Below are 10,262 nucleotides of genomic sequence, written 5' to 3' on the forward strand. Positions count from 1 at the left end.
ATGATTTCTCATGGATGAACACCTTTGCTCAGCATGATACAAAGGTAATGATACCGAAAGGAGTAACCTTAATACTCATATATGTATAATATATATATATATATATATATATATATATATATATATATATATATATATATATATATATATATATATATATATATATAATTAAGAAGGAAACGACCTTCGGACAAATAACACCACCTTAAATCCACATCCAAACAAGGAAAAGGAAATAAGATAATTCATTAGTCCTAAGCCCTTCAAATCTTATTTATATACTTATACATATATAAACATGATTTTGGCAATTATAATTTGAAATAGTTTATTAAAAACCTTTTTCAAAGAATTTAACGGAGTTTACATGACTTTGAAGATTTAACATGGTTTTAAGTCATTTTGGAAGTATTTGGTAATTCTTAAAAGCATAAGGAAACCCTTTGTGTGATTATTATCACATACAGTTATTAACACAATTTATTATTGTGTTAAACTTGTATTCCCCCCCCCCCCCTCCCCCTAAAAAGCATTTAAAAACCATTAAAAAGGTAAATTATAGGTGTATGAACTCACTTTGATAAGCGGTGATTCGGGCAGCGTTTCGTTTCCTGGAAAGGAGTTTATTTGACGAGAAACCGGCTCAAATCGGGCAGAGTTTCGACTGAAGAGAGGTTAACTTCTCGAGAATTCCGGGGCTTGCTTCGGGTTTTAGACACGATACCGGGGCCTTGGGGGGTCGTGAGAAAGTCTAGGGGGTGAAAAGGTGAAAATTGGTGAAATTTGGGGTGAAAAACCTCTCAAATCCGAAAAGGCTCGCACCCTTTATATAGGGGTGCGAGGGTTCGGCCGAGGAGGTGAGTCAGCAGCCACGCGTCAGACAGCAGCGAGGTCCATGTGCGAGGCTCGGACAGGTGGAGGCTTCGGATTGGACCGGACTTCGGTCCAATGGGAAGAGGGCACGAAGGTCTGAGGGGTGTCCGAGAGGTATCTGCGGGGTGTCTCATGCGAAGGTGTCCGATGCTTAGTGGACCGCGGACTTGGTCGAATCAGAAGGCGACACGACGAACTTCGGTCCTATCAGGAGGTGACACGTGGTGGCTGCATGCGAGGGTGACGTGTCGGAAGCCACCTATGTGAAATTGCCCGGTTTTCAAGATTTTCTTGATTTTCGTGCCAAAAACTTGCAAAAATCATAACTTTCGCATACGAGCTCCGTTTTCGGCATTCTTTATATGCACGCATAGGTAAAATTATACTCTACGACTTTCGTTTAGACTTCGTCGGCTGATTTTGACTTTATTTTTAATATTTTATTTTTAACAGATCGGGACAGGAAATCCGTTAAAAATTCATAACTTATTCATTCGACGTCTGTTTTCGTCTGTCTTTTTACCGTTGTGCTACTTTTGACGAGACCTTCGATTCTTGTTTAAGTTGTGTCGACTAAATATCGATCGATTTATATTTCGAATTTTTAGCTGTCTACTGCTAAACCGAAACTTAGAAAAATCATAAATTCCTCATACGAAGTCAGATTTTTACGTTCGTTTTATGAACGTTCTCGGTTTAACATATTCTACAACTTTCATTTAGATTGTTAAGGCTAAAAAGCCTTTTATCGAAAATTCACTTTTTACACTGAACAATATTTTACCGGTTTTGTCGCGGATTTTCGATTGGTCATAACTTATTCGTTATAACTCGAATTTCAATGTTCTTTATATTTTTGGAAACCTTGTTACAATCTCTACCACTTTGTTCATTCCAATTACGATTATTGACCAATTTATTTTTGACCAAAATTTGATTGGTGTCACAGATACATCTGGGGTCTATCTGCCCCGATCCAAGGAGATGTATTGTCTTCTAACCCAGCCACATTCGATAGTGCTAAACGCCTGACTCAGCGGCTCATCGACCATGGAGTCTGCCATGGTGTGGAAGTCCCCGTTCCCGAGCCATCGAGGGATGAAGACAATAGCCAGAAGCCGGGGAACAAGAGGAAGAAGAAGCGAACAACACAGGACACCCCGCAGGAGGAACAAACGAGTACTATGTACGCCGCCACAAAATCTGCTACTCCAGCACATGCCAGTCGATATGCTGGAACGCTCCCGAAGTGTGGAAAGTGCAACTATCACCACACCGGAGTATGCCGGATAATGCAGTGTCTGAACTGCCATAGAAAGGGACACACAGTCCGTTTTTGCAGGGCACCGGCTCAACCGATCTCCCAAGTCTCCGGAGCTGAAGAAAACCAAGCCTACTATGGTTGTGGTGAGAATGGACACTACCAGAGGGACTGCCCGATAACAAAGAACTCAGGAGCAGATGGACGAATTCTGATGATCACCGCAGGAGAATCGACCTCGGAGTCGCCAGCGAGCAGCGATACGTTTTCTTGATGATTAGAAGTGTAACAAGTCTTATAATACTCTAGGGTAGAAGTACTTACTAGGTAGAAGCTTGAAAAGGTGCTAAGAGTCCAAGAACACTAGTGTATGTTCTTGGTGTTCTTGGTGAAACTTGAAGATCTACACTTTTGGAATGATTTCACGGATGGAATCATGTAAGATCACTAGATTAAGTAAGATATCAACTTTTTAGGGCTAGAAACACTTACAAAGTTGAAGATCAAGAAGAAAAGTCGGATGATACTTGAGAGAGAATTGAGTTTGGATCTTGAAAATGTGAAAAAGTGGTAAATAATGACTAAGTGTCATATTTATACCCCCTTTAGGGTTTACGGTCGTAAACACCTTTGTTTAGGCCGTAAACTCCAAACTCTTGGAGTTTTGGGACATTATTGCTACACAATAAATCCTAGGGCATCCTCTCTCCTGTTATCTCCTGAAGTACTAACTTTAAAACACTCAAACTTATTCCAAAAAGCTTGAAAGTTAGTAGAAACTGTTCTGACTTCTATTGAATTGAATGGTTGTACAGAATGGAAATTTCAGGTCGTCACATCATCCCCCCGTTAGAAGGAATTTCATCCCGAAATTAGAATTTAAGCAAATAAGTAGTTACAAATAACTAAGTAAAAAGAAGAGGATATTTCAGTTTCATCTGATCCTCTCGCTCCCAAGTGAATTCAGGTCCTCGCTTGGCGTTCCAGCGAACCTTCACTATCGGGATACGGCTTTGTTTCGTTTGCTTGACCTCCCGGTCCATGATCTCTACTGGTTCTTCCACGAAGTTGAGGCTCTCGTTGATCTCGATCTCGTCGAGTGGGATTACAAGAGTCTCGTCGGACAGACACTTTTCAAGTTCGAGACGTGGAAAGTAGAATGTACGTTACTGAGTTCGTGTGGTAAGTTAAGTTTGTAAGCTACAGGGCCGATTCTTGCGAGAATCTCGAAAGGCCCTATGTACCTTGGATTTAGCTTTCCACGCTTTCCGAAGCGTATCAAGCCCTTCCAGGGTGAGACCTTCAATAGAACACGGTCGCCCACCTGGAATTCCAACGGTTTCCTTCGTTTATCAGCGTAGCTTTTATGTCGGTCTCTAGAGGCTTTCAATCGTTCACGAATCTGAACGATCTTCTCTGTCATTTCCCGAATGATCTCCGGACCTGTGAGAGTGCTGTCAGGAACTAGTCCTTTAGTTAACTGGGTATCACCCACCTCAGCCCAGCACAGAGGGGATCTGCACTTTCGGCCATAGAGGGCCTCGAATGGAGCAGCCTTTATGCTTGTGTGATAACTGTTGTTGTAGGAAAATTCGACAAGGGGTAAATGAGTATCCCATGCTTTCCCAAAGTCGATCACACAGGCTCGCAACATATCTTCCAAGGTTTGGATAGTCCTCTCACTTTGCCCGTCAGTCTGTGGATGATAGGCTGTACTCATGTCCAGCCTAGTTCCTAGGGAACTTTGTAGCGACTGCCAGAACCTCGAAGTGAATCTACTATCTCTGTCCGAGATAATGTATATGGGAACACCGTGCAGTCGTACAATCTCCCTAATGTAAGTTCTTGTAAGCTTCTCCATCTTGTCTGTTTCCTTGATAGGCAGGAAGTGTGCGGACTTGGTCAATCTATCGACGATGACCCATATGGTATCATGTCCACCCGTTGTCTTGGGCAACTTGGTTATGAAGTCCATAGTGATCCGCTCCCACTTCCATTCCGGTATCTCCGGTTGTTGTAGAAGGCCGGAGGGTTTCTGGTATTCGACCTTGACCTTGGCGCAAGTAAGGCATTTACTCACGAAGGTAGCAATCTCTGCTTTCATGTTAGGCCACCAGTATAGCTTTTTAAGATCCAGATACATCTTATCTGAACCTGGGTGGACGGAATATCGAGTGTTGTGCACCTCGTTCATGACCAAGTCTCTGAAACCACCGAGTTTCTGGGTCCAGATCCGATCCATGAAATAATAAGCTCTGCCACCCTTGACCTCCAAGTTCTTATCCATCCCTCTCGGGGATTCACCCGCCGCCTTTTTAGGTTTCAAAGCGTCGAGCTGAGCTTCCTTAATTTGTGTGGACAAGTGTGAATGGATTGTCATAGTCAAAGATTTGACTCTACGACCAGAATATTCTTTCCGACTTAGGGCGTCAGCTACTACGTTGGCTTTACCCGGATGATAACGAATTTCGCATTCGTAATCACTGAGTAGCTCGACCCACCGTCATTGTCTCATGTTGAGCTCATTCTGGTCGAATATATGTTGTAGGCTTTTGTGGTCTGTAAAGATAGTGCTTTTTGTACCATACAGGTAGTGTCTCCAGATCTTCAGAGCAAACACAACTGCTCCTAGCTCAAGATCATGGGTGGTGTAGTTGACCTCGTGTGTCTTCAGCTGTCTCGAGGCATAGGCGATGACCTTACCTCGCTGTATCAGAACACATCCGAGCCCTTGATTTGACTCATCGCAATAGACAACGAAGTCTTCTATTCCTTCGGGGAGGGATAGTATCGATGCGGTGCACAAGGCTCGCTTGAGCGTTTGGAACGCTCTCTCCTGTTTCTCTTCCCAGTCAAAGGCCACGCCTTTTTGGGTCAGTGTTGTAAGAGGTTTCGCAATGCGGAAGAAGTTCTGAATGAACCTGCGATAGTAGCCAGCGAGGCCTAGAAATTGACGAATTTTTGTAGGCGTCTTCGGTGCTGACCAGCTCTCAATGGCTTTGATTTTGGAAGGGTCCACGTGTATTCCCTCTTCGCTAACCACGTGCCCTAAGAATTCGACTCTTCGGCTCCAAAATTCGCATTTCGAGAACTTCGCATAGAGCTTCTCCGAACGTAGTGTTTCTAAGGACGACACACCCTATTCATTAAGTCCATGAATACTGCGGGCGCGTTTGTTAATCCGAACGGCATCACTACGAATTCGTAGTGCCCATAACGAGTTCGGAAGGCTGTCTTTGGAACATCCTCCCCTAGCACTCGTAGTTGGTGATATCCGGATCTTAAGTCAATTTTTGAAAAGAAGTTCGCCCCTTGAAGTTGGTCAAATAAATCGTCAATACGAGGCAAAGGATAACGATTTTTGACGGTTAGCTTGTTGAGCTCCCTGTAGTCGATGCACATACGAAACGATCCGTCTTTCTTCTTGACGAACAAGACTGGAGCTCCCCAAGGTGAGAAGCTTGGTCTTATAAAGCCCTTGCTGAGCAGTTCGTTAAGTTGACAGGATAGTTCTTGCATCTCTATAGGTGCTAGACGATAGGGCGATTTGGCTACGGGGGTAGCCCCTGGAACTAAGTCGATTCTGAACTCGACTTGACGTTGCGGAGGTAATCCTGGGAGTTCTTCCGGAAAGATGTCGGGAAAGTCGCGTACTACTGGAATGTTCTGAATGTCTTTCGTTTCTTGGCTCACATCGACCACATGAGCAAGGAATGCACAACATTCCTTTCGCAAGAATTTCTGAGCTTGAATGCTCGAGATGATACGAAGGTTCGTGCCGGGTTTGTCGCCATAAACAACTAGGGTTTTGCCAGACGGCAGATTAAGGCGTACAGCCTTCTCGTAACACATGATGTCGGCACGATGAAAACTCAACCAATCCATGCCGATAATGACGTCGAAACATTTAATTGAGACCGGCATGAGGTCGATCGAAAATGAATGGCTATCTAGTGTTAGGGTACACCCTATGTATATACTGCTAGTGCTCTCTGTCTTTCCATTAGCCATTTCTACAGTGAACGGTTCTTTAAGTGCTCGTGATTTTTGCTTAAGTAAATGAGCAAATTTTTGGTTCACGAAACTCCTCTCCGCTCCACTATCAAATAGTATGCATGCATAAGAGTTATCGAGGAGAAACGTACCCGTGACCACTGTGGGGTCGGCAATCGCTTCCTCGTGGCCTATGGCCAGAACTCTTCCCACTCCACCGATATTCCCTGCCTTCGGGCAGTTCCTTTTGTAATGGCCCACCTCGCCACAACCGTAGCAAGCTTGGCCCGCACCAGCGCCGGGGATTTGGGTGATTGGCCTCGCCGGAGCTTTGCAGAAACGGGCAGTGTGCCCCTTCCTGTTGCAGTTCAAACACTGCATTTCCTGGCAGGCACCGACGTGGTGGAAATTGCATTTGTTGCACTTAGGTAAACTTCCAGCGTACTACTTTACCGGAGCAGCAACGGCAGGTGCTATAGCAGCATGAACTGCCACGACCTGCTGCTTTTTAGCAGCCTTCGTCTTTCTCTTGTCATCCCAAAACTTCCGCTTGGAATCAGCGGTTCTGGCGGGTTCCGAGATGGCCAGAGTTGTTGTTGCGGCCGGGGTACGAACCCCATGGTCTATAAGCCGCTGTGCTAATCGCTTGGCACTATCGAATGTAGTGGGGTTTGAAGCCAAAACATTTCCCTAGAATAGAGGCACCAGCCCCCATATGTATCTTTCAATCTTCTTCCCCTCTGTATGAACCATGTTGGGACAGAGGGCCACCAGTTCACAGAACCTGACGGTGTAGGAGACTATGTTAGAGCCCTTCATGGTTAGGCTCCACAGCTCTTCCTCCAGTTTTTGGATTTCGCCCCTCGGGCAGTACTCTTCAACCATTAGCTCTCTTAGGGCTTCCCAGCCCATAGCATTTGCCACTATAAGGGATAGTGACTTGACATGGCTATTCCACCATGTTAGGGCTTTTGCCTCAAAGGTGCAAGCAGCAAACTTGACCTTGCTCCCTTCTGGACAAGAGCAGATCTCGAAGACCGACTCTGTCTTTTCGAACCATTGCGAGAGGGCAATGACTCTGCCAGTCCCTTTAAAGGACAATGGCTTGCAGTTAGTGAAGTCCTTATAGGAGCACTCTCTCAAGCGCACAGGGATTTCACCATGAGTAGAGTGAACAGGGGTTCCTCCTCCAGTGGAACCAGATGAATGATATTGAGCCATGGCTGTAGCCACAGCCGTAGCTACAGCAGCATTCAGGGCTGCCGTGTCGAATTGAGGAGCAGGTGGTGTTGCAGTTATCGGGGGATTGCGTCTTGTTGATCGACGTGGAGGCATCTTTCAACTATAAGTTTAGAAAGATGAAGATATTGATAAGAATTTAATAGGAAATAGATAAGAATGACTCATGGACTAACTCTCCATAGTCCAACAGCACAAATGAATAACACGATTGATTGTAAACGAAAGTATTTGGATATAATTTCCATGAGATTAGATATCTGTCAATAATACTGGAATTACAGATGTAATGAGTTCGGAAAAAATGACCTAGAAGTAGGCCTTACATCAACCAAGATGGGAAAATTTTGACAGACTACTACCTAATCAAGACCTAACGGGTTTAAGATTTACAAAGATAGGAAATTAGACTAGAGTTTTTACACTAACTAGGTTACATCCAAAAGAGAAGTCGATGAGACTCTAACGGCGACGAGAACTACTAGAGTGAGTTCTTGAATCCGACTGTAGACGTTCTATGTCCCAACAATCGTAATACTTTTGTTCTGTCCTAGTGACACTGATTTTAGTATGAATGCAGGTATGTATACTTGGTTAAATATTTTATTATTTAAAAGTATAAACTCTTTATCAGAGTATTTTAATCCCGCCGTGTTTATAGTTCGTATATCTTTTATGGGTTGATACACTCGATTCACTATAAACAATGCTCTGATACCAATCTGTCACACCCCAAAACCGGAACGGCGGAAACGTTCGGGGGTGGAGGACGTCATGTTCAGTATCACAACAATACAAAGTAGTAAACAAGCAACAACATCATCCATTGCATTAATAATATAATTTCATACAAGTGTGTTCTGTCAAGTTATATAGACACCAAAAATATACATCAAAATAAAAGATGAGTCTTGAACGAGCTCCATCTTCTCAAAACCTGGCACCGGTACCTGTCTACTGGTGACCTGAGAATACAAGTTATTTTGAAAGAGTTTATCAGCTTTAAAGCTGGTGAGATCATAAGTATATTAATGTCTGTGTTTGTATGAAAGTGTTTGTAAGTCTGCAATTGTATAAGTTTGTAAAAGTTTGTAATTGTTTGAACTCTCCTAGAAAACCCTATGTTTCCTACTAAAAGTAGCCTTCTACCAAGGCATCTAGTATATGTGTGTGTGTCTCTTGTAAGAGTGTGTATTTTCCCAAATCCTACTATCATTAACCAAAAATATAGTTTTTACATTATTGTTTATTGTGTGAAGATCACAAAGTAAATGTAATGGGAAAATGAAATAGTACTGTAGTGTTGTATTAAGTAACTACTGTTGTACTAACTACCTTAAACCAATTGTTATTTAAAGTACCATGTGATCGGCCTGTATCCTGCTACCGACTCTATAGAAAAACGACGATGTAAGACGTCGTAAGAAATGACGTTTGGCACCCGTAGACTTGCAAGTCCCACTGTAGCGAGCAGCAAGGTGTAGGATAGTCAATCCAGTATAGATCTATACACAAACTCATACGCTCCCCACTTAAGGAGATTCTGGATACAAAACGGTCATGACAGGTAGTGCCATGCCCCGTTACGTGGCTCACATAAATGTAATAATGTTCTAGTATATGAATGTGCTAGCTGTATTGTGTGTTCTCTCCCTATCTAGCATGTATTGTTTGTTTCTCATCATAGTATTATATTGTTTGTTTCTCATCATAGTATCTATTGTTTGTTTCTCATCATAGTATCTATTGTTTGTTTGTTATTGACTCATGTATGAACTGACTCATTGTATGTTTCCCTGTTCTAGTAATAGTATTAGTATCTCCTTAAACTATACCTATTATAGTTTACTAGTGATGTTGTTTGAATGTATGAACATGCTTGTGTATACCTTTGCTACCCAAAGATATTGAACTGAATGAAAGAAGGAACTTTTATATCTATATACATATACATAATATATAACTAGGATTCAAACGACCTTCGGACAAATAACCTGAATACCCTAAGTCCACAACCAAACAAGGAACAGGAAGTAAGGTGAGCTATCAGTCCTAAGTCCTTTCAATTCTACTTATATAACTATATCTATATAGATACACAGAATATAAGTTAAAAGAGTTTAACAAAAGTATTTGATATGAAAAAGAGTTTGTAAAACAGTTTGATAACACAGTTTGAAAAGTAAGAAATCCACTTGTTTGGTAGTTATTAATCACATGTGATTGATATAATAACTATAATAGTTCAACTTGTATCCCCCCCCCCCATAAAAGCATTTAAAACATTTAAAAGGTTAATTAAGGGGTATGAACTCACCTATAGTGAGTGGTTTGGATGAACGGAATGTATAGGATGCTAAGTGTCAAGTGAAGACTTGAACACACACAAGGATCCTACTAACATATAATAACACATATATGTATCCAATTAGTCATAAAACAACTAATTAACCAAGTTTAAGACATCCTAAGACATGTAAAACACTTGATTTAAGTGCTATAAGTCCTAAGGATTGCATCTAAGGGTGGTAGGACCTTGCATTTGAGTTTAGGGTTCAAGGGTGAACTCCCTTGGAGTTTACGGTTTTGTGACCATAACCCCTTGAGTTTACGGTCGTAAACCCATGAGTTTACGGCCGTAAACTCATGGTACTTAACCATTTTGCGTTTTGAAGCTTTAAAGATCATAAGAAGCATTCCTACTTCATGTTTAAGCCTTAGGAAGTGATTAGGTCACCATTTCACTCCTTTATGGAGTTTACGGTCCTTGGACCATTTGTCTTTGGGTTTATGGCCGTAAACCCAAATGGTTTATGGTCTTTTGATGTTTTCAAGTACTAAGCACATCAAGGAAGGATCTAGGCTAGTTTCCAAGGCTTGGTAAGGGACTAGGGCA

The sequence above is a fragment of the Lactuca virosa genome, chromosome 6, assembly GCF_052849685.1.
Source record: "Lactuca virosa cultivar CGN04683 chromosome 6, Lactuca_virosa_CGN04683_v6, whole genome shotgun sequence".
In the NCBI taxonomy this organism is placed as follows: Eukaryota; Viridiplantae; Streptophyta; class Magnoliopsida; order Asterales; family Asteraceae; genus Lactuca; species Lactuca virosa.